Source organism: Melanerpes formicivorus, unplaced genomic scaffold (assembly GCF_026170545.1).
Source record: "Melanerpes formicivorus ecotype bairdi unplaced genomic scaffold, bMelFor1.0.p_v2 SCAF_15, whole genome shotgun sequence".
Classification (NCBI taxonomy): domain Eukaryota; kingdom Metazoa; phylum Chordata; class Aves; order Piciformes; family Picidae; genus Melanerpes; species Melanerpes formicivorus.
The window spans coordinates 6349278-6374578 of record NW_027142367.1 but is presented as its reverse complement, the minus strand read 5'-3'; the positions used below and the strand labels follow the sequence as shown (position 1 = coordinate 6374578).

The 25301-nt window shown below is 42.7% G+C and overlaps 1 protein-coding gene across 1 annotated transcript in view; it reads left to right on the top strand.

Annotated features, from left to right (window-relative positions):
- Positions 1-4585: 4585 nt before the first annotated feature.
- Positions 4586-25301, top strand: part of AHRR (aryl hydrocarbon receptor repressor) — a 106588-nt gene continuing 85872 nt past the window's right edge. Inside the window, exon 1 of the mRNA XM_068147501.1 lies at positions 4586-4712. The gene's annotated coding sequence lies outside the window, so the exon portion shown is untranslated. The remainder of the gene's footprint in view (positions 4713-25301) is intronic.

The window sequence follows — 25301 nt, the reverse complement described above, 5'->3', positions numbered from 1 at the left end:
CATCAGCACCACAGCCTTACCAGCAGCCTTCTGAAGAGCAGTAAGAGGAAAATGGAAGCAAAAGCAGCTCAGACAACAAAATTTTTGTCATGTAAAAGATGAGGTGAATAGAGACAACCCTTAGAAGTATGCAAGTTTAGAGAGCTACACAATACCAGTTAAGCATATCTTGGAAAACTAAAGAAATCTGGTCTTTTAAGGTAGGGGTTGATTTCTGCATTTACTATGGACGGGTGATTAAATCAGGGGGTAAATCTGGAGTGAGGACAAGCTTGTAGTTTAAAAAGAATGTTATTCTGACCTCGTACGCTTTCCCCTGAAATTGGATATGATAGTTCTGAAAAGCTCTGTTCAGAGAAAGAAGGTAATTTGAAATTGTTAGTTCTGGCAATCTGGAGACATAGTGTATTTCAATCACTTTGTACTTGAAGAGTTTATAAAGGCAGTATGGAAGGAACAAGAAGCAACCAGTATTGCTTCATGATGAAATGCTTTTGTTTATGAGAATATTAAGAATGCCTGCCTTCCAAACATCCCCCCCCCGCTTCTTTTTCCAACTAGCGTGTATCACTCAAAGCATCAAGAATAAAATTACATTGGCTACCAGCTCCCTGATGGTAGATCACATGATCACCTCCCTTCCCAGTAGTCTAAAAATAATAGGAAATACTAAAAAATGAGCAAAAGGATACAGTTGAGAAGACTGTTGCATTTAAGAAGTCATAATGCTAGAGATAAAATGGATGTTATGAGTGTGTAGGTGCTCGAAATAGTGATGACCATAAGAAGATGGGTGAAGATGAAAGCCTAATTGTAATTATTTTCCAGAAGTGAAGCGGGGCTATGTGAAACATTGATGGCATGTAGCCTTGAAAATGAAAGCGTGGATGACAGTCTAGGTTCTTTGTTCAAACCAGTCCTTTGAATGAACACACATTTTCTACTAAGGAAAGGTAGTGTGAGGAGAAATGATATTTCACATTTTTATGCCCTGAAACCCTGTGCAGGTACAGATTTACTAAGTAAATGAAGGGTTTATGCCACCTACTAGCACTAATCCAGAGCCTGGTTTCCTGATCATAGAAGACTGTTGAGACTACATGCACTTCTAGCCTCCTGCTCTGTGCTCTGCAACTGCAGCTGCTTCTGTGTCTCTGTGTATGTGTGTGTCTGTGTATGTCTTTGTGCATATGAGTTTATAGATGATCACACTTTTTATGTAAAATCAATATGTCCTTATAACCTTGAAATACTTTGAAATACTTTGAGCCCTTTGAAATACTTTGAGCCCTTTGAAATACTGAGATCTACTTCCAGTTCTGCAAAGCATCTGAATGCATTCCTGAAATTAAGTGCTTATGCTCATGGTTAAACGCTTTGACAGCTCAGGTCCCAGTTCCTCCACATTCATTGTAGGAGGGAGAGAAGAAGGAATAAGGAGGGCATCGACCCTCTGCCTCTCTGGTGAGTGATGGAGTTTGCTGTTCCATTTACAATTCCATTTTAAAAATAGATGCTGGGCAAGTAAGCAATTAAAATTCAAGAAGGAAAGCAGAACTATCTGGCAGTTGTTCAGTAAGCCTAACTTGTGTAAAAAAGATCTGCACATAGCTGGTGCAAGTATAAACAGTCAGCAGCATGAGATTATGAAAAACAATTCTTGCCTGGCAAATGTAATTACTTTTAACGAAAGTTAAAAGCCAAGAAGTGAAGAGAGCACAGTACAAATATTCTCCCTATGGGCAAGAATGGAATAAGTTCCTACAAAACATCTGAACCATTGTCTTCGGACATATCAATGCAGACAGGTGGAACAGGGTCCCAATTCCATGCTGGACATACACTAGCTCAGCCCTGTTTCTAGTCAATGAATTCGCTAAGAGATTTGATACAGTGACCTGAACACCACGTGGTGACACTGCTTCTAAATGACAGCCTGGTCAATGAGCTCAGATATATCTTCACACATCAAAACACCTCGAGGCTCCTGGACTCTCCTTCAAGGCACTGAGTTCAACAGGAGAAGTGATGAACAACAGTTGTCCCATGATTATCTCACCATTATCCAGCACTTTCTGGGCTTTACCCCTCCTTCCTCTCCCCCACCCTCAATTCTCATCTGGGTAAATCACTCTCTGTCAATGGCCTGGCAGCAGAAGTACCATTGTTCTATCTAGTGAGGAGCTATTCAGTGTTGATGGCCTTTGATTTCTCTTTCCAAACATAGGCCTTGCCTCTGCCAGATAGGATTTTGCTGGTAGAGTTATGCTGGCAAATCTTCCTAATATAAGCACAATCTGTAGTCCCTGAAGATTTACTGTGGTCTGAGTCGGTCTAACTTACATCAATTCTGTGAATATAGTAAGTGCAGACAACACCAAAGCCTCTCAGAAAATGTCTGATAATAAATAGCTGAACTAATTTACTGTGAAGGTTGCAATTGTAAATAGCATTCAAAAGAAAAGTAAATAATGGCATTCATAGTTTGGCAGAGACGTGTTGCCAATGTGTCACATTCTGATGGATTGGGGATATGTCTGTGTCAAACTATGAATTCCGTTTTTGCTTTTTGAATGCCGTTTACAATTGCAACTGTCCATGTGGATTATTGCATCTATTTTTATAACTAGGGCTCTGTCTGGGAAGATGTAACAGAGCAATCAACAACACTGACTGGTTCTATTTTGCTGGAACAATAGTGTTCCTGTGAGCCGGACTCTTCCATCTTCATGTGCAGGACAGGAGGGCTGGGGTCCAGGGTTCCCCTCGTCTCGAAGAACATAAGCAAAAGAGGGATGAAAGCTTATTATGGAGGTACATTTGTTAAAGTAAGGCTGCCCTGCTAAAAAGCAAGATGAGTGGTCAAGCCAAAGACATATCAGTGATTGTGAGGTGAAGCAGCAGGGTGCTGTAGAGAGATACAGTTCTTTGCTACTGAGGAAGCTGGGAAGCCACACAAGTGCAACCATCAAGGCCTACCACAGTGCTCATGCCACCCATCTCACCCTGTCCAGGGTGAGAGGGGAGAACAGAAGGCTTAAGTACTTTCTAACACTCCAGTTCCTCTCCATTCCTTCTGCAGTAAATTAATGCTCAGGCAGTGCATTTTTGTTCAATCTGTACCACAATAAAACAGAGAGTAAATCTTTGTATGGATGAAAAATCTATCACAACATTCAAACTAAATATAAGGGAGAAATTTTTTACCATGAGGATGGTGAAACACAGGCAGAGGTTGCCCAGAAAAGTAGTGGATGGCCCATCCCTGGAGCCATTCAAGGTCAGGTTGGACAGGGCTCTGAGCAACTTGATCTGTTTGAAGATGATGTCCCTGCTTACTGCAGGGGGATTGGACTTGATGATCTTTAAATGCCTTTTTGAACCCAAGACATTGTGTCATTCTAGGATAAGTAAAAGTAACCTGAATGATTCTGTGATTCTGTGTGTGATTCCTGCCACCTCTATCTTGATATTTGGGCTTTCCCAAAAGTATTGCCCATGCATGTAGAGCTAAGGTAGCTGGGGCCCGAGAAGCTGCAGCACTGTGTCTGGGGTGAAGGCAGGCAGTGAAGGGCATGGCAGTCTGAAGGCTGGTACCTGCTACACTGTCTGCATCTGAGGGGACACTTCAGCAATCCAGGGCTGCGAAGCAGTAGGTAGGTCTTCTCCACAACAACCAGTCCCAGAAGTCTGTGGACTTTTGATCTCCTCACTAAGGACTGTTATCCCACCAGGCAAAGGATTGTTTCTCACTTTGTTATCTTGGACTTCGTGCATCAGCTTGCTCTGGTTCTGTCTGTCCTTCCCTTAAGCCTTCTGTCCAAGAGTTGCTTTAGGCAGTCATCAAACAGCAGCATCAAACACCACCTGCAAAAGGCTGCCCTGCTTGACTGGGATCCCCTGCCACTTCTAGTACAAACCAGAAATCCATCGTCAAAATGGTTTTGGGAAAAAAATCCTGCTAGTTAAAAATACATCCGAGTTATCACTTAGCTTGCTGGTGAAACTGCTAAGTCCCGTGCTTAAGGGAAAGCGCGGGTATGCAGAGGGACATGCACGTCTGCCAGGCAAGGCAGCTAGAGCAAAGGGGCCCGATCCGAGCAGAGACCGGGGCAGGCGGTGTGGTGGACGCACCGATGCCACAGGGGGATTGTGAGACTGCTCCAGACATCCCGGAGGCGGGGAGTTACCCACACGGTACTTTTCCCTTTGAACTTTCCAGGAGAGCGGGGCTCGGCTGCAGGGCGGGCAGGTGCAGCGCACTGAGAGGGGCCCGGGTCGCCCTCCCCCCGCCATCCCTTATTTCCCGGCGGCGGGGACGAGCGCTTAAGGCTGCAGCCTCGTCCGGCCGTGCCCGGCAACCCGGTCCCCACCGCTGCCGCCGCCGCCCGCCCCTGGCTGCCCGTGCCGCCGCCGGTGCCGCCGCAGCGCCCTCTGTCGCCGGCGGGGGGTGTCGGCGGAGGGCCGGGGATCGCGTGCGAGCAAGAAGCCGGCGGCTCGCGCTGTCACTCGGCCGCCAGCCCGCCACCTGAATCACGAGGGAAGCGGCGGCCGAGCATCCTCCTCCCCACCCCCGGCGCCCTTCGTCCCGCTCCCTCACCTCCGCCCCGGCAACCACCGCCGCGCCTCGGCGGCCCGCTCTGGGTCGCGGCCGGGGTCTGCTCCTCGCCCGGAGAAACTTTGCACCCCCGGGTCGTGTCTGGGGCTGTGGGGTAAGTAGTTTCATCCCGAGAGATTGCGGTGGGCAGGCGAGGCTTCAGCCCGGGCTTTTGTGAGGGAACCGGGGCTATCGCGTCCCCCAAACCACTACCGCCCCTTTGGGGTGTCGGTTCTCCCCGCCGGCTCCTTCGGCGGCGGTAGGACCGCAGCCACTCAGGACGTGCCCCGCTTCTTCCAGCCGATCGCCACCGATGGATCGCAGGTCCCACGCAAAAGCCCCAGGAGTTGCCGAGTGTCCGCCGGCCCCGGGCGGGTAATGCCCGGGGTGCTGTCCCGCTGTCCCGAGGGCTGGAACCAGGCTGGCGGAGGGCTGTGCCCGGCCAGCTTGGCCATATCTGGCTTCACCTCTTCAGCCCCTTCTACTGATGCCTCGAGAACCTTTCGGGGGAAAAGCAAGTGAAACACAAGTTTCACGTCACCGCTTTCGGGCCCCGAGTGCTCTCACTTGGAGTAGAACAGAGTGGGTTTGCTTTGGGGTCAGTCAGTACTGCCTTGAAAGTCTTTGCTTTCGGAGCTAAAAATTGTTGTTGCGTTTCAGTTTGACTTACCAAAGGGGGAAAAAAATCAGTGAGGGGACGTGTGAAGCGCGTGTGTGGACTTTGGTGCCTTTTCTGACCGTATTACTTTGTTTAGTAAACAAGAATTTTGTACATCTTCAGGCAAAGTTGTAGCTTTATATCTTTATTAAAGAATAACACAAGAAGCGTAGAACCAAGTTATATAATGTAAAAAACTTTTTGTTTGTTTGTTTTGAAGACGGGCACAAACAATGTTTCTGCGTCATTTGGTGAGTTTCTAGGAGATAGAGACTATTGACACCAAAAAGAAAGAAACAAAAACCACCAGAAAAAAAATAATATATATGTACTTGACGTTCTTTGGTAGTTGGAGGCTTCAAAAAGACGGCTGAGACTGGATTTAAATAAAACTGAATGATCTGGTTGGGTTCAGAAGTAGTTTGCTGAGAAGAATGTTGATGCACATATGTTTGCAGCAGATAAAATAAAACAGTTCTCCTTTATGAACCATAGAGAGTGGTTATTATCCAGGGCTAAGACTAAAACATTGCATTTAAGTGGAAGAATTAATGACCGACATGATCAAATTCACTGGCAAGATGCTTGGTTAATTTGCAACCAAGAGCAAGAATTTATTTCCTTGAAAAACAAAACTACCTAACACCGTAGAAAAAGTTACCAGTTAAGGTTTTGACAGTAACTTTAGTGCCGCTGCTCCTCTGGCCCCCGCAGCCTGAGCACAGGCTGTGACCGTCCTTTTCACCGCCCCATCCACTGCATCTCTGCATTAATGTATATGTTTGTGACAACCTATTTTTTTTTCTGTAGTTGACCATTAAAAGTGTGGTAAGGTGTTCTACATCCAGGAGAGGGTGGGGTTCCTAGGGGCTGTGTTGCGCCAGTGCGTAAACACCTCAAATCTTCAGCTCTGGGAGCAGAGGGCCCCACAGTCTCTAGGGTGAAGGCGTACTGAGGGGGACCGTCAGGAGAGTGGGAGGGACAGAACACTCGTATGTGGAAAATCCCAGTTGTTGTGGTTTCAGAATTTTTATTCCAAATGAGGCATAGGACGGGGAGGTCTATTGTTACCTCAACTTCCCATTGATTGGTATTTCTGCCCAGGGATCCTACAGAGGAAATGCAGTGCTAGGCCCGGCTTGCAGTGAGGATGTGTACAAAAACCAGCCAGCCAGTCTAATATTGATTCATCGGTTTCAACATCTAAACAGATTTAAACTCCGCCATGGAGGATTTAATGGTCAGAAATGATTTTTCCATTAGATTTGCCTTTCTGTAGTGTATCTAAAAATATACTTTCGGTATCGAGATCTCCCCGTATGTAGTTGAACTAGACTGAGAACTTGGTGCAGCGTGCAACGTGAGACCCCACTAAAAATGGGGACTCTGCTGTTGAATAACCAAGGTCCGGTGCCAAATCTTTCCTTAATATTCCTGGTAATTACTGCTGACTCATGCTGACATGTGAGTTCAATTAGCCCCAACTGGAATGTAAAGGATGTGGGAGTGTCTCTTTGTGCCCAGAGACAGCTAGGACAAAGCAGATTTTGGAGGAAAATTTAAGGAATTGCCAAGTTTGAGTAGAAAGTGTCAGCCAGGTTTTTTTTACAGTAATGTTTGAATAACCAATAAAGTTGAGCCCTAGGAAGGGGGTGAATCCAGATAACGTGGGCTTGTCTTCACTATAGAATAACTGGAGTCCTAGCTTAGACATTGCTTCTAATTTGACTCGTCCGCACACATAAACTTGTTGCTGGAGAGTGGTGATGTTTTCAATTTGAGTTGGCTTACCCATGAGGAATAAACTATAGCTCAGATAACCACAATTCATCAGCTGTTAACACATCTGCCTGAATAACACAAGTGCAATTCTACTCAGCTCTGGCTGTTCCCACTTAAACATGGTTACCTGTGTGGTGGGTGTCACCTGCCTGCTGAAGACATCATTGCTTTAGCCACAGCAATGGGACGTTGACCAATGTGAATGTATCCATGATTGCTGCACAACGGCCACACTCATGACTGCTCACTAGTGGTGTGGTCACAGTCACCACATGAACATGGCAAACAGGACAGGAGGACAGCAGTGCAGCACTTGCTGCTCAGAATGGGGCACAGTTACCACAAGATGTGAAAAGCAAAAATTTCTCTTTGCCCCACAAATTCGTTTCCTGTCAGCTACCGTCTGGTATGAGAAGGTCAGTTATATGTCAGAGGTATATGCTGCTGTATGTAAAGAAATCTAGCTGTACTTGGCTAGCAGAAGCAAGAGCTGCTGCTTTGGGAGAAATAATTTCATTGTTGGTCCTCTATGCAAATTGCTACTATAAAATGCAGACCATGATTTCTGCAAACATTTTGAGGTCAAAGCAAAAAGGTGTGCACAAGAGCAAATATGCAGCCTTAAGAGTACTGTCCTTTTTCTAAGAGGAAGATCAGCCTAATGCATGTTCCTGGGTCTGCATGAAGAATGAAAATGTCAAGGTACTGCACAAGGAATTTGACTCAGAGTTAGGGACTGGCTGAACATCCTCAGACGGAAATGCTTTAGGAGTATGTCTGTTGGTCCAGAGCTCCCACTGAGTTGTTGACAGTCAGTTTGGATTTAATTCAAGTTACCTTCAGAGTCATAATCTTTGAAGTTTCTGTAGCAGATGTGGCTGTGTTGTCAACAAATGTAACATGGATAACTGCAGAACTTGAATGGATGGACTTAATAGGATTGCGCAGGTGGGATAGACAGAATGGTGCCACATAATACCAACTAAATGCACCTCAAATACTCACCAAGTCCGTAGTACCAGCAGGTGATACCACCATTTCAGGGTAGACAAGGTAGGATCTGTTCACTCAAGTACAATCCTTAGGTATGTAGACGTGCAGCTACAAATGTGAGAAACACATTGTGTGTCTCTTACCTTTGTTTTGGAAAACTGATTCCAGATCTTAGGCTTTCCCTCTGATAGATGCATTAGGGCAGGTGCAGGATAGTGATGGAAAACTGTGCAAGATGGTGGTGCTTAGCATCTGTGTCTGTGGAAAACCTTTAATATGAGTGTCTATGAGCGAAGCATTTAGTCTGTACTTGTTGGATGATAAGATTGCTTTGGGCTGGACTATACTTTCTATGGTTTTGAATCAAGGCTACATCTGCAGTAAACAAATAAGCAATTTGCAAGATGCAGTCTATGAAGCTAGGGCTGCAAAACATGTTTGCAGTCATGTATTTGACCTGTCCTGTGACTGCAGTGGTGCCTGGTGCAGCAGAGCTACTGCTCTCTATTCAACAGTAGTGTCTGTGGACGTATTAGATGTATTAAATATTTATTCCTTACTCTTAACCTTTATTTATTGATGCTAAAAGGTGGTTATTTCAGCAGTTTCAGCTTGCTGAAAACATGTGCTAACGTAAAATCAAATTTAGTTAACTTGTTAGGAATCTCCCTCTTTTGCAATGCTGGAGCTTAGGCAGAGTGGAGTACGTGGCAGTTTTGGGGTCATTGCTTCAATTTCCTGGCAGTATTGATCCCTGGGAGTCATGATGCTGAGTAGCCTCTCAAACGGTTTCCTTTGCCGAAACTCCAAATAATATATTGTCACCTCAGAGTCAGGGCAGGACTGTTTGGAAAGCAGGCTCTCCTTGGCCTCATTGTCTTTCACAGGGATTTGCTTCTCCAAAATGTGTTTTTCTGATGTCTGAGATCTCCTACTGCATTTGTCACGTTAAATCTTTCCCCCTTTACTCAAATGAGGAATTCTTCCACAAGCACAGTGTTTACTTCTTGTTTTGGGCCATTTCTAGAGAAGTAAAATTTGCTGAGGTTTTTCTGTGGTTGAAGAATACAGGTACTAGAGACTTGGGAGTGGTATACTGAGATGACTTTCAGGCTGGGACTCCACAGGGATCTGTCAGAGCTGTTCACTGTTTCATGAATGGTTCGAAGGATGGGTCAGAGCATGTGGGCATTCAGCCTGCAGATGTCACCAAGCTGAAGCAGGTTTCAGGCATCTTGGAAGATGAGACTCATAATTTAGAGTTATTTTTGACAGCCACAACCTCTAGAAAACCAAATAGGATGTGAGTCTGTGTGGTTTTGTCCAAAAGTTTATCTTCAGTTGGGAATAATCATGTACTTAAATACAGCTTGGGCAACAGCCGACTTGACAACATGAGCTAAGGAGAAAAGGATGTGGAAATTTGGTGGATCACAAACTAAACATGAGTTAGTAGCATTGCACTCTTGTGAAAACAACGTGTAAAAATTGGCATGTGAAAACAGGAGTGTTTTTTCTAAGATATATAGGGAAAAAATTCACCCTAGTTAGCCTAGGTAGGTCATTAGCTGGAGTATTGCAGTCATTTGGGAATGGGGTACTTGAGGAAAAATGCAGATCAACTTAAGAGTTCAGAGGAGAGCAATAGGAATGATCAGATACCTAGAAAACATCACTTACTAGAAAAGATTAAAATGTTTGTTTAGTCTAGAGATGGGAAGAGTAAAGAGAAAAATGCTTAAATGCTTTAGAAATGCAGAGTTAGCTGCAAAGTTAGTTGAACTTAAACTGTTGTTTAAGTTCATGTCAGCTAGGACAAGAAATTATGATCTTGCGTTGCAGTAAGGAAAAATTTAGGTTAAGATGCTTAGGAAAAATGTGGTTTTAATAACAGTTAAATGCTGGAATAAAATCTCTGGGGTACTCACAGAAACTATACTTCTTCAGTATAAGCAGCTTTTGGGAGTGGTTTAACAGCTGTGTTGTTACAGCTATGATGGCCTGAGCATGTAATAGACTAGAAAGATGTGGCACTTTTTTTTTTAATTATATCAATTGATTTAGCTAGGGGAAAAAAAAAAACAACCAACCACGAAAGACTTTCATGCTCACAAACCATTTCTCTGATCTGAAACTTCTGAATGGTTTTGGTACAGCTGCTTCTCTGTGAAGCAGGGAAGGATGTTCTGTATGATCCTTCGAGGGTCCTTTCAGCAGAATTTGCAAAGATGCAATAATTAACAAAATGTTTCTGTCTTTGGATAGATGGGTGTTGAGGGATTAGGAAGGGAAGGCATAGTATGAAAGCAGATGAAATAGTTCTCTCCTACTTTTTAATTTAGGAGATTCCCTAAGATTTTCTCTCTGTGAAAAATTCTGGTTTATTACTTTTCAGGAGTGGACGAGAATCAATACATGTTAAAATAGCTGTTCTGTTAGTGTTAGGTAGTTTTGATGGTGGCAAATGCTTTATGACACATTCTATGTAGTAGGAATCATCCACAAATCATTTGCCCTTTTATTGTGGAAACTAAAAAAATTCTGGGCGTTTTGAATGCATAAAGTTGACTTTCTCCACATCTCTTCCCCCAGTTATATAAGGTGAAATACTTACAGTCAGTATTTGAAACAGTCAGTATTATGAAAACTAAATGCAAAAAACCCCCCCAAAATCTCAATGTGCATTATGAAAAATGTAATGAGCACATAAAAAAATACTGTTGCTGGGGTTATTAGTGAAAATAAACTTTTATTTATTGATTAGTTAGGGTAGTACCGTAAATAAATAATATTAGAAGGCAGACTTGCACTGCAGACAACTTGCAAATGTATTGAAACATGTTTTTTTTTTTCCTCTGGAGATGTGTCTCTAAACCAGTAAGAGCATTTACAATAGAAAGCGCTAAAAACTTGTCAAATAACGAATAAAAAAGATAGATATGTTCATAGATAATCAGAAACAGAATAGGAATAGGTATGTTGTACTGCTTCCAAAAGAGAAAACTGTGTTCCTGGAGAGGAAACTGCGTACTTATACACACAGAGTTAAAGACCCGCAGTGAATTTGAGTATGCATCCGAACCGAGGTGCTAGAGGAGTGCCTCGTCGGCACAGCAGACAAAACTAGCCAGCCTTTCAACCGGGGTGGCTTGTTTAGCTACTTTTGTAATACCCCCAAAAAATATAAATAACTACATCAGGTTTGATTTTTACTTTTGTCTTCAGATTCTGTATCTGAAAGAGCAGGAGCTTTTGAGTTTTCGTTCTGATTTTCATGTATTTCTTTAAACTGAAGCTTTGCAAGAACCGAGCAATATCTTGACAACTCACATGCCAGCCTGGCTCCCCGTGAGCGTTTCTAAACTCTGACCTGCTTCTTTTCGAGTGCTGCAGTGTTTCTTACACTGGTAGCAAAAATATTTTTGAAGATCAAATTGCAATTATAACAATAATAACGAAGTCAATTTGAGCATCAAGCTAACATAACTTGCTGAGTTATGTTAGAAGAAAATATTTCTTGTTTCATTTCAGTTTTTCTCTGTGTTATTAATGACAAAGCCAATTAAAGTCGATTAAATGCAATTTTAATTTGAAAAGAGCAATTTTAAGGCAGTAAGAGACAAGCAAACAGCGTTGGGTGTGTGGGGGGTCTGCACTCCACCCACAACGCACACTAAACACAATCTAACTCCTCTTTAAATATTCTATTCCTTATACATATGCATATAAAGGTGGGTTTATTTAAATTAGTTTGTCCTTCTGGTGGTCTTTCAATGATGTAGTCCTCTGGTCAGCACCTGCTGGTGGGTTGCATGCTGAGTCCTTGTGGTTGTAACTCTTTTAGCTCTGTTGTTACAATCAGTACCGTTCCCAAGGATGGGTTACATGTGGAATATTGTGATTTCTTGTCGGTTCTCACAACTGGTTCTTGTGTTCACATCTTCTGTAGTGAACTCTCCTCCTTTCCCATCCTTGAACAACTTATTGTTTCATAGTCTTATTTTTATTCCGACTATTAGCCGTGAGTTCCTAACACTTCACTAAGGCCTTTGTATACATATATTAAAACAAATCAAATTAATAAACAACAGCATATAATAAAACCTAAAAATCTGACTCTATATTAAAGCAAAGCAAATCAAATCAATCATAAACAACTGGTTATAATAAAGCCTAAAGAAATCTTACTCTAGTTACATATGTCAGTTCCCAGTGTCTGATCCCTTGTTTCACCATTCATGCTCCTGCTTTAGGTGCTGCTTTAATCACAATCATCTAATTGACACGAGTTATCACTCCATTCATCACACTCTGCATTCCCTTTTTCCATCTCAAGCTTTGAGAAAAACCTCTTCTTTTTAGCCTGGCTTTTTTTTTCCTTTGGTTGTTTTTGGATTTTTTTTGTTGTTGTTGTTTCCCCTGGATCTTCAGATATCTAAGGTCTGTTGAACCTCTGTTACGGGGCTTTTGGCATTTCATCCTCGGCTTCTTTTTTTCTTCAACTGAATGACATAAGAGCAAAGACAGGAGAAGTATAGGATGATATCTTCCCAATTAGCTGATGTTACATTTAGATTTATAACTAATTTTCTTCTCCCTGTTCTTATATTGCTGCACATGCATTTCATAATACCTTTCAGCATGGCAAAGATGTCAGTCCTCATTTTGTTGGCCTTAGATCCAGCCTTCGTTTGCTTCTCTTCTTGGGGAAAATGTTGTGCTGTGTTCTCCTGGTGTCACAGAAGCTCCTCTGAGGAGAGGCTGTGTCTCTGAGCCAATGGCTTCTTTCCATATCCACACTGTCTCTAGAGATACAGAAACATAAAAGTATATTATAAATATATGAAATAGATATGTGAGATCTTATATATATACGTATATGAAAAAATAGATATAGAAAACATATGATCTGTCATCTATTTTGACTCCTATTCCCAACTGAACTGCAAAAAACCTTTTAAGCAGCCTTTTGTAGAAAAGAATCAGGGAAATGAAGGTTCAGTTACAGTATATGGCAGACTTTTTCAAAAGACTTCAAATTATATCTCATCCCACTTGCAGGAGGGGATCGCCAGCTTACTGGCTGCTGTGGAGTCTCCTTGATTTTGATAAGAAATCCTTTCCTGATAAAAATTCTATTTAACTTAGTTTAATTTTGGCCTTTCAGTGGAAAATTCCTAAAATTGATTCCTAGTGCTTTTCTCTTTCTGTCTCATCTGTTCAGTCTGTCTCTAGCCTCCCATTTGCTCTAAAATTGTACCACACTTCTAGTTTGGCCTGGTGGATGAAGGATGATAAGTAGTCTTATCAAAGATCATTCTAGTACTTCAAAGAGAACCCCAAACCCCAGACAATCAATCTGATGAAATAACAAGCAGGGTATTAAAGCACAGGTGGTTGGGTGAGTAACACCTGGAGGACTTCCTATGCAACCTGTAGCTAGTTCTGTGACTCCCAAGTGACATGTGTAATTCATCCCATCACAGTGGTGTATGTGTGTTGGAACGTATACCACCTTATGGTGGATCAGGGGAGCAGGGCATGAGGATAACACAACCCAAAAAGCAGCCAATGCAAGGCCACATGTGTCTTCTGAACAAAGTGACACAACTCATTCAAAGTGATACTGTGATCCTTTTTATCCAAGGACATTTATCCCTCACTTAAAATTGGAGAGCAGTGTTGACAAGCTAATGAACTAGACAAACTTGATGAACTAAATAGCTCTAGGAGGCTTCTCATGACAGCACCGAGCTAAATCTGGGCAGAACATATCTGAAAATTTATATATACACATGGTAAACATGTTTGCTTGTACTGAGCTCTGCAATGCCAGCATAAAGCTGCTCCCAGAATCTGAATGAGCTATAGGTTGAAGACAGCTGAACTAAGGTCCTGATTCACTACTCATTCATGGCAAAAACATTTAGTTACTGGTTTTAGTCAAATTTGCTATGGAAATGATGCTTTTGCTTTCATAGTGTCTGCTTTTCAGTCTCCAGTAGTTACTTTTGACCTGTTAGTCAGGTTCTAGCAAACATAACAGAGGGACAGAGATCTCAAAGATACTGTGTTCCTGAGAGTTTAAAGGTGAAACATGTCCCTACTGAGGGAAAGATTGCAATGTGAGTTTGAGTGTCTTGTTAATCATCAAATAATCCATATGGTACAGGTGATATCTTAAATGCCCCAGCTGTAGCAAATGTTTTTATCCCTGCTCACACCTCACTATGGAAAGAGTAGTCCAGCAGCTGCAGCAATCCTGTATTCTCCTCAGTCTGTGGCAAAGACAATGGAGGACCAAAGTAAAACCTGTTAGAAAGAAATTCCACTCCACTAACTATAAAGGATTCTACCAGGCATATGCCAAGTCTGATTTTGTTGGGTGCATTTTTGTATGTGCTACAGTCTATATCCTTCCTGAAGTGACACAGTGCACATGTTAGACGTTCTAAAAACAGCTTAATTTTTCAAACATCACTTAAAAAAAAACCCAAACCCTCTGCATCTAAGCTTTTTTTTAAAAAAAACTTTGCTATGTACATCCTCAAAGCTCAAAAAAAGTCTCCTTGAACTTAATTTCAGGATTTCTTATATAAACAAATAAAGAAAAGAGCACCGATGAGATAATTTAGTCCCCAAATGAACTTGTTTGTGAGGGGAGAATCATAACTGAGATGATTGTTCTGCTAAAGGTTCCTGAAGAGTGTGGCTGCATACCCATCCTGTAGCAAAAGGCTGCAGTGTTTCAAAGTCAAGCACTTGCAAATTAGGAAACCTAGGAATTAAAGATGAAATGTGAATTCCTCACCTGTGTGGAGCTGCACTATACTTTGTCTCACACTAGGAAGAGAGAGTGCATATTCTGTTTTTATTATCCTTGTTCACCTTGTGGTCTCAGCTCTATACTATGCACTGTGCAAATCCTGTGCAAACACAGCACTATTAATTTTGTTACAGAATGTTTTGTGACAACTGTGTCTCTAATGTCTAAGCATATCAAAACCATGGCTGAGTTAATCTTTTTTATACTGCTGAGACATATGGTTCAATTAGTCCCATTTACTCAATGCCAGGCATTCGGGAGGTGATTTTTCAGAGGCCACAGCCTTGGGTGTATGTTCATCCAGAGCACAGTTGTGGGTGCCTTCAGCTGCAGCACTGAATGCTCATCACTTTGAAAACACGGCTCCCAGAAGAAAAAGGTTCATGCCTTCGATGTCACTGGCTCTAGTTGCGTGCCTGACATCATGCAGCCCTCATTGCTACAGCCCCTGCACAGCTCTGATTCCTTCCTGCTCTCTGAGCAGGGCTGGGGTCTGTCTTCATGTGTTGTGACTTCTTGTATCAAAGATAGTGATGGTAAAGGAGCCTGCAGGAGACCTGGGTGAGAGGCTGCAGCAGGCAGGTTCAGGCAACCTAATTTCTGGCAAAAATCCCAAATTTTCAATGGTTACTTTGAAGTTCTAATGATAATTCAAAAGCAGAGCTCCCCAGTGATCCCTTTCTGGATTGTTATGGAGCACAGTGTCTGTCCACAGGTTTTTTGGGTTTCTGAGACTCAGGACTACAAGTAGTCTGCTCTTGTGTGCTCCCTGCCTCCTCTTAGTCTGCCTCATAGACCTTCTCTGGCTGACTCCTCATTCCCGTGCCTTTTATTTGGAGACTCCTGTTTCAGGGCAGCAGTGACTGGAGGAGGGAGAGAACATCAGGACAGGGAGGAACAGTAAGAAGGAAAGTCTGTCTCTGCCTTTGCTGCTCTGAGGGGAGGCATGTCAAGCACATGGGAATGCATATGTACAGTGCAGATGCCTGTAGGAGGAATGAAAGGGATAAGGAGTGCTCAGCTCAGGCAGAAACTATAGATGACTGTCAGACTACAGCAAGCCTCCTGAGCACACGCAGATTGGATTTTTCCACACCCCCCCCCAGAAATTCCAAACATAGCCAAATGTGTACATATTTTCTTTAAAGGAAATTAAAGAGAGATTTTATATGTGCTATGTCAGACAGCCTTAGCTATGCTGTAAGCTCAGCATATGATTGCTGGTACTTGCAGAACACCCTCTGTAAGTCAAGTGTGATACACCTTTAGTCAAAATGTCTAACAATTAACTTTCTTTCTTTGTCACTGGAGAGAAGATTGAGATAGAGAAGTAAATTTTATGGCCAGAAAGAGACACTGTGATCTTGTTTTGATCTCATGTATGACATGGACCATCAGATAGCCTTAAACAAAATTACCACACAGTTCTAATAATTTTCTTTAGAAAAAAATTCTTGATTAAAAAATTGCTCAATGATGGAGAGTCCTCTACAGTCCTGGGTAAATTATTTTAATAGCTATCCTCAATTATTTGTAGTTTGAATTTAATTAGCCTCAAATTCTGCAAATTGGATCTTGCTAGAATTAGCTTGATCTCTGTCACGAAATGTTTGTTTCTTACATAATGTAGTTACTTATTGTGAGGAAGTTCTCTGTTGCTCTTCTTCATGATAATCCAAACAGTTTGTAGTCCTGGACTCTTGACTGTGGGGCTCATTTTCTTGGCCTTCAATAATTTTTGTGGCTCTTTGCTCCAGTATCTCTTGAAGTGTGCCTACTTCAGGACACAGTATTGCATGCTATTTGCCAAGATTATGTATCCAAAGCTGTTATATTTTATCCTAAAACATGATCATCCATCAAAAGCAAAACATTTGACAGCAATGGGCTCATCATGATTATTTTAGTGACAGCAGGCAGGTAGATTTCTGTTTAGCTGTCACAAATGGAAGTCTCTCCCCAGAGCATGAAAGTCTCTTTCAAGACTATAGTCCAGCACCATCCCTGTCTGGCTTTGCCTGTGAAGCTGCACTGTGGTTCTGCGGTGCAGCGGGGATGAGAACACAACTTCCTTATTCCCAGGCTGCCTCTTTCAGACCTGTGCCACTTCGAAGCTGTGCTGTGCACAGCCCTTTTATGTAGTTCGAGCACTGAATGCATGGTATGTGATCGCATTCGGGCAGGAAATGATTCATAACATTTAATGAAAGGAGAGATCATTGGATAATGTAATTTGACCTCCTCTTGCTATCAAAGCTACCAAATTATGGTATTTTTTTTCTCCTGAGTATGCCTGCATTCAGCCCAACTGCTTCTATTAAGTCTAAGTACAACTTCTGTTAGGGTAAGGTGTACATTGCAGACAAACATCTAAGAGTGATTTCAAGACAACAGGATCCATTCAATCCTTTGTAGCGTGCCCCAGTGTTTAAATGCTCACAATGTTACAGTTTAATGCTTTATTTCTTATTTTGGATGTATCTGACTTTTTACCTTCACCTTCAAAGTTCTTGCTATGTTTCAGATTAAAATAATTCATCATGCAGATTTTACCCCATGAAAGTACTTCATTTTAGTCAAATCACCTAATTATTTTTTTTTTCTATGCAAGACAGTTTCTTCAGCCTGCAAGTTGGGATTTTTTGTTTGTTTTGGTTTTTAGCTTCTTTCTTCACCCTTTCCAATTTCTAATGTTAATAGAAAAACAAGTACATGGGAACTGTACACACTGTTCCAGCATCAATCTCATCATATCTGTAAACAGAGGTAAAATCACTTCACTTAGGTCAGCAACTGCCTTAGCTGCCTTTGCATCAGCTCCTCCCTGGAACCTCAGAACATGGCTTGTATTCATGTCTCACTTTGATCCCTAACTCCTTTCAAGAATCCCTGGCATTTCAGGAGCAGTCCCTGCTAAGAAACAACTCCTCGCATTCCCTGTTCTGAGATGCATTTGGCTGTATTGAAATGCTTTGTGGATAAACAGAAACAGGGCATGCCTGACTGCTCTACTGCACTGTGCCTTCAGCATTGTTTACCACTCTTCTACATTTTTATAACTTTGGAAGTGTTATTGCCAATGGCTTTGTACTAAATATCTTTATTAAACCTTTTCTGTTTATCAGCAATTTCTCTGTGATTACTGTGTGGCTTTTTGTTTGGTTGTTTTGGTTGTTTTTTAATTGGATCTGTCACTTGACAAAGACTTTACTTGGGGAAACTGTGCACCATAATATTTCATTGTGACTTTTTCAAATCAGAATGCTGTGCTGATAAGTCAAATGATTTACTAATACAAGCGAATTCCAGCTAGCGTTGATAACTTCTCAGTGAGCGAGTTTCACTCCAAAGAGCATGATATTCCATAGGAAGTTCTACTAAGTGATGTCATTCATCTTTCTTGCCATCTTTTCTGGTATTTTGCTTGGAATGGATGTTAACCTAGTGGTTAGCTGGATCGTTTTGTTTCCCTTTTCTGAAAATTGTCATATAGCCCTGTCTTTCAGTCCTTTGGATTTCCCCAGTGTTCAGAGATTCATTACAGCAATGTCAGCAGTGATTACAAGCATCTGACATAAGAAAGTGGATGATCGTGATGCACATCTGCCCTTTCCCAGCAATTCTGTTCCTTTCAGTCTCAGCTCTCCACCTCCTGAAGCTTCTCAAGGTTGTAAGGATCTTCTCCTGCTGCTGGACAGGTGGAAGGTTGTGCTTTGGGTTTGTCTTTGTTCTCCCTAAAACACAGAGAGAGCATGTGAGGACTCCAAGCTGGTGCAGTATGGGTTTGAGGTATGGACGTTTCAGTGGATAAAAAACTGGCTTGACAGCTGCACCCGAAGGGTGGCTGTCAATGGGTCCATGTCCAAGTGGAGGCCAGTGATGAGTGGAGTCCCCCAGGGACCAGCCCTGGGACCAGCCTTGTTTAACATCCTTGTTGGTGACATGGACAGTGGCATTGAGTGCACCCTCAGCAGGTTTGCTGATGACACCAAGCTGTGTGGTGCAGCAGACATGCTGGAGGGAAGGGATCCATCCAGAGAGACCTTGACAGGCCCAAGCCAACCTCATGAGGTTCAACAAGACCAAGTGCAAGGTCCTGCATCTGGGTGGGGGCAATCCCAGGTGCTGATATAAGCTGGGCAGGGACTGGTGTGAGAGCAGCCCTGAAGAAAAGGCCTTGGGGGTGCTGGCGAATGAGAAGCTCAACATGAGCCACCAGTGTGCCCTTGCAGCCAATCACATCCTGGGCTAAATAAAGAGAAGGGTAGAGAGAAGGTCAAGAGAGGTGATGCTCTCCATTTGCTCCACTCTGGTGAGACTCTACCTGGACCAGTTCTGGAGCCTCTATTACAGGAAGGATCTGGACATGCTGGAATGTGTTCATAGAAGGGCCATGAGAATAATTAGAGGGCTGGAGCACCTCTCCTATGGAGACAGACTGAGAGAGTTGGGGCTGTTCAGTCTGGAGAGGAGAAGCCTCTGAGGACACCTTATTGTGGCCTTCCAGTATCTGAAGGGAGGCTACAAGAAAGCTGGTGAGGGACTTTTTAGGATGTCAGGTAGTGATCAGAGTAGGAGGAATGGAGCAAAAATAGAAATGGGTAGATTGAGTCTGGAATGGAAGAAATTCTTCCCCATGAGGGTGGGGAGACGCTGGAACAGGCTGCCCAGGGAGGTGGTAGAAGCCTCATCCCTGGAGGTTTATAAAGCCAGGCTGGATGTGGCTGTGAGCAACCTGATGTAGTGTGAGGTGTCCCTGCCCATGGCAGGGGGGTTGGAACTAGATGATCATTGAGGTCCCTACCAACCCTGACAATTCTATGATTCTATGACTCTCAGAAGCATACAGAGGGAAAGAGAAAGAGAAAGAGCACAATTGTTTCGAGCAGTGGAGTGTGTCCCTGCCATCTCCTTCCTGTTTCTCATTCACACGTGAGTCTTGTGGGCTAGTAGGGGAAGGAGCCCCATCCACTTGGAGCAGTGGAGATGGGCCGTTCTGTCCCAGTGGTGGAGATCAGAGCTGCCAAACAATCAGAAGAGGACATGGTCTAGACAGGACCATGACTCTTCTGCAGGGTTTTCTTGGTCTGTGGTTCTGTGCAGCTCAACAACTTCAAGTGCTGTTTTCAGCTGTATTTTTAGGACCATTATCCATGAGCCTTCTGACTTCACCTTCGTTCCTGTAAATTCATTCTCAAACTCCTTTTTTTTCTGATCACCACTATTGTTATTACTAGTATAGAAGCAGCATTTCTTGGCTGTATGCATATCTAGGACATCAGTGTTCAGCTGCTGAGACAGTGCTTCGTACCATGTTGCTGTGGTAACCTCTTGTCCTAATTCCACAGAAAGTTCCTGTAGAAAGCCTGAAGAGTGTGTGGTGCATTCCTATTTGATGCAAGTGCACGATTCTCCTTCTTTTCATATAGTAGAAATAAATCTGTCAAATGCTCTTACCTTTTATGCAGTTCTAATATACAGCCATCTCCATGGAATAAGCACTGTGCACACTTTCTAGATATCCTTTGTTCCTAACATTCAAAAAAGTGTGCTATCTTTTCTCTTTGGTGCTGCAATTTGTGACTTTTCCTTTGGGCCTTTCTTTTTCTTAACCAGCATTTTTCACTTCATAAATTATAGCTCATATTGTTTGCTAGTTATTTCCTGGGTTTCAGTTATTTGAATACCAAAGTCTTTTTATTTATGTCTATTTGCTGTCACGTATTCATCAGCTGAAGCAGAATGTGTTTTAAAACAAAGTGGTCCTACTGGGAAATGGAATGAATTCTTAATTTCCAGTTTTCAGTTGAATTATGCTGTCCAAGTCTTTTTCCTCTTTGTAATTTTACTCATGAAGGCAAAAGAAGGGAAGTCTGGCATGTGACACTGTTTTGAAACACGAACTATGAGTCATAGATTCGTATTAAGGATGGGAAGGATTCAGAACATGAAAGTGTTATGATATTGTATTGGGTTTGAATTGCAAGATTTTGGTAGTGAAGTGGGCTACAGGGATGGCTTCTGTGAGAAGCCACTAGAAGCTTCCCCTGTGTCCAATGGAGCCAGTGCCAACTGGCTTCAGAATGGACTCACTGCTGGAGCAGGCTGAGCCCATCAGTGACAGTGGTAACTTATTTAAGAAGTGGAAAAAGCTGCTGCACAAGTGCAATGGCAGATGGAGAAGAGTGAGAATATGTGAGAGAAACAATGCTGCAAATGTCAAGGTCAGTGAAGAAGGAGCAGGAGGTGCTCCAGATGCAGGACCAGAGATTCTCCTTTAGTCCATGGTGAAGATCATAGTGAGTCAGGCTGTTCCCCTACAGCCCATGGAGGGTAATGTTGGAACAGATATCCACTGGAGCAGGTGGATGCTCAAAGCTGAAGAGTTTGTGCTGGAGCAGGCTCCTGGCAGGACCTGTGGACCTATGGAGAAGGGAGCCTGCAGTGCAGCAGATTTGCTGGCAGGACTTGTGAAGAACTGCAGCCTGTGGGAAAGACTCACATTGGAGAAGTTTGTGGAGCACTATCTCCTGTGGGAGGGAACCCCACACTGGAGCAGAGGAAGTGAGTGAGGAGCTCTTCACCCAAGGAGGAAGGAGTGACAGAGACAATGTGTGATGAACTGATGCAACCCCCACTCCCCTGCTTTGCTGATGGGAGGCCCCAGGGAGCTAAGCCCAGGAAGAAGAGAGGGGTGGGGTGAAAGTATTTTAAGATTTGGGGTGTTTTTCTCATTATCCTACTTGGATTTCATAAGTAGTAAATTAAATTATTTTTTCCCCAAGTTGAGTCTGTTTTACCTGTGACAGTAATTGGTGAGTGATCTATCTCCCTATCCTTGTTATAACCCGTGAACCTTTTGTTATAGTTTCTTTCCTTTGATCAGCTGACAAGGGAAGTTACCACAGTTACAGAGAAGCTTTGGTAGACACCTAGCATCCAGTCAGGATCAACTCACTACAAATATAAAGAAGATATCTTTTAATGTAAGGTCTTACAAGAAGCTGTGTAAGTTCTTTTGGGATTTGCACACCAATTCTGCTTCCCACTGAACCCACCAGGGTCGAGGAAATCTTAAAACCTCACAGACTGTTACAAAATAATTCACAGAATGAGAGAATTAGGGATTGGAAAGGACCTCCAGAGATCAACCAGTCCAACCCCCTGGCAAAGCAGGATCACTTAGGGCAGGCCACATATGAACACATCCAGACTGGCTTTGAAAGTCCCCAGAGAAGGAGACTCCACAACCCCTCTGGGCAGCCCTTTCCAGTGCTCCATCACACTCACAATAGTGAAGTTTGTCCTCATGTTGAGGTGGAAATTCTTGTGTTCTAGCTTATATCCATTATTCCTTGTCCTGTTACTGGGTGCCACTGAAAATAGCCTGTCCCCATCCTCTTGACACCCACCTTTCAGATATTTATAGACATTTTTTAGATCCCTTCTCAGCCTTCTCTTCTCCAGACTAAACAGTCCCAGTTCTCTCAGTCCTTCTTCATAAGAGAGATGTTCAAGTCCCTTAGTCATCGTTGTAGCTCTTCATTGGGCTCTGTCTGCTATGAGCTTGCAGACTAGATTGACCTACCAAGATCTTTGAAGATGACAAGAAAACTCTATCTAAGCAAAAGCTGTGGGATAAACAAACTTTGTTAACCTGGAGCAGTAGTCACGGCGTGGTATCATTTCCTTCATAGACTTTGGATAGGCAGTTCATCCATCTGATGTCAGACAAAATCATCCAGTAATAATGAAAAAAATATTTTTGTTTATTTTGACAAGAATTTTGTACCTGACACTGCACCAATTGGAAAATGAGTGGTGTTTCTGTCATCACCTGCAAATGAGAGAAGGCAACTACCAACCTATTTGCCTGATCTTTTATACTATGTGTCATTTTAGAATGAAATCTTAAGGGAAGAACCATTAACAACTGTGGTTAGTTGTGTAATGGAGTAAAAATGGAATGGAGAGTTAGATGATTTTGACAGAGTAACCTGAGAGCTTTCTGTTGATACAATAACTGATTTTCCAGATGAAGGAAATACAGTAGACTTAATCTATCTCAGTTTAGCCAAGGATGCTTTGCTGCTGTGGATTACTAAAGAATTGGAGGGTTGGTGGAAGCAACTGGGTCAGCGGTATGTGCTGAAAGGAAAATGACTGATCAGGAGGGAAACTGTATGCAGAGTTCCTCAACTACCTGTTTGGAGACAATCACATTTTTATTAAGAAATTTCATGCAAAACCAGAAGCATGCCAATAAACTAAGTTGATGGATCACGCTATACTGTATTGATGGCACAATCAACTTAGTTTATTGGCATGCTTCCGGTTTTGCATGAAATTTCTTAATAAAAATGTGATTGTCTCCAAACAGGTAGTTGAGGAACTCTGCATACAGTTTCCCTCCTGATCAGTCATTTTCAAGTACAGAATAACAAAAAGGAACTGGAGATTAATTGTGTGAATGAGAAGGTTAGGCACTTAAGCACTATAAGATTTCCTCCCTAAGACATGCATTTATTTATTGGAAGTTAAGAATGAAGACAGAAAAATGTGTATATTAGGATACCACAAAGTGACAATGAGACATGAGTTTGATAATGGCTATGGAAATGCAACATGTGGTCATACAAATATCAACTAATTCCCATAAAGAATTACTGATTTGTCAGTAAATATGTATATGTGTGCATAAATTAAATACTTCTGTATTTTACTTAATAATCTGTTGATGATTATGTTTATCCATGTTTTAGACAGATTGACTGAAATGAGACAATAAAGGCTCCTAGGAAGGATAAAGAGTTTGTAACATGGGAATAAAAGAGTTTGGGTGGTCCTAGAATAGAAAAATGAAGGCTGACTGAAGGTATGAGTGATATTTAAAAATACACCAATGAGTAAACACAATGGAGGAGGAAGAGCTATTTAAACTAAAAGACAATGTTGGCAGAAGAACAAATAGGCATAAAGTGACCGTGAACAAATTTAAGCTGGATAGCAATAGGTTTCTAGTTATCAAAAGGCTGTCTTTCAATGAAAATCAAAGCTCCTTTAGAGAGCTTTTAAATCAGTAAATTCAGTGACTTTAGGATTTACATTACGTAACATGCGCCTTCAGTAGTGTGAGATTTGATTCAGTGATACAGAAATTCCCTTTAATTTTACACAAAGCAGCAAATACCCTTGAGATAAAGTAACCTCTCATCAGTGTGCACCCGTTGTTGAGCAGCACACAGCAAGATTTAAAATACTCTTTCAGGCAGAAAATCAATGGAGACTTCTGGAGCTAACCTCCAGAAGATTTAAACAGACTGAATGCAAAGACTTGTCTGTGGGTGTGCAATGCCTCTAAGGCTAACATACTCAAAAAGAGCAATAATAAGGCTAACTTTTTTCCCCAAATTGTCACCTCCATCAGCACTGCATTGGGTCCTAGTGCTAACCACATTTCCTTGTGCCACTTCTTGAGCTACCAACAGATACACTTTCAGTCTTTAAAAATGAGGATATGAGGACCATTGCCAAATGGAGAGGGACATGGGGGTGCTGATCGACAGCCGCCTAAACATGAGCCAGCAGGTGTGCCCAGGTGGCCAAGAAGGCCAATGGCATCTTGGCCTGCATTAAGAATAATGTGGCCAGCAGGAGCAGGGAAGTCATTGTGCCCCTGTACACTGCACTGGTTAGGCCACACCTTGAGTCCTGTGTCCAGTTCTGGACCCCTCAGTTTAAGAAGGACATGGAGACACTTGAACATGTCCAGAGAAGGGCAATGAGGCTGGGGAGAGGCGTTGAGCACAAGCCCTATGAGGAGAGGCTGAGGGAGCTGGGATTGTTTAGCCTGGGGAAGAGGATGCTCAGGGGTGACCTCATTGCCCTCTACAACTACCTGAAAGGTGGTTGTAGCCAGGAGGGGGCTGGTCTCTTCTCCCAGGCAACCAGCACCAGAACAAGGGGACACAGTCTCAAGCTGCACCAGGGGAAGTTTAGACTCGAGGTGAGGAGAAAGTTCTTCACTGAGAGAGTCATAAGTCATTGGAATGGGCTGCCCAGGGAGGTGGTGGAGTCATCATCCCTCAAAGTGTTCAAGAGGGGATTGGATGTGGCACTTGGTGCCATGGTCTAGTCATGGGTCTGTGGTGACAGGTTGGACGCGATGATCCTCAAGGTGTCTTCCAACCTTGGTGATACTGTGATACTGTGATACCTGGACAAATGCTGACTTGAATAAGTTCATCTCACTTATCACAGTGTCAGTAATGAAAGAGCATTCCCAACTATTATAAAAGCTGTGAAATCCTCCCTGTGGAAGTTAATGGGTAGCATTTTTCCTTCTTATTTGTTTAGCTGGTTTTAAAAATGAGCCTAGAAGGGAAAAAACCCACCTCATTTTGGCTGTTGAATAAACAGGATGTGTTTTATACCAATGTTTATAC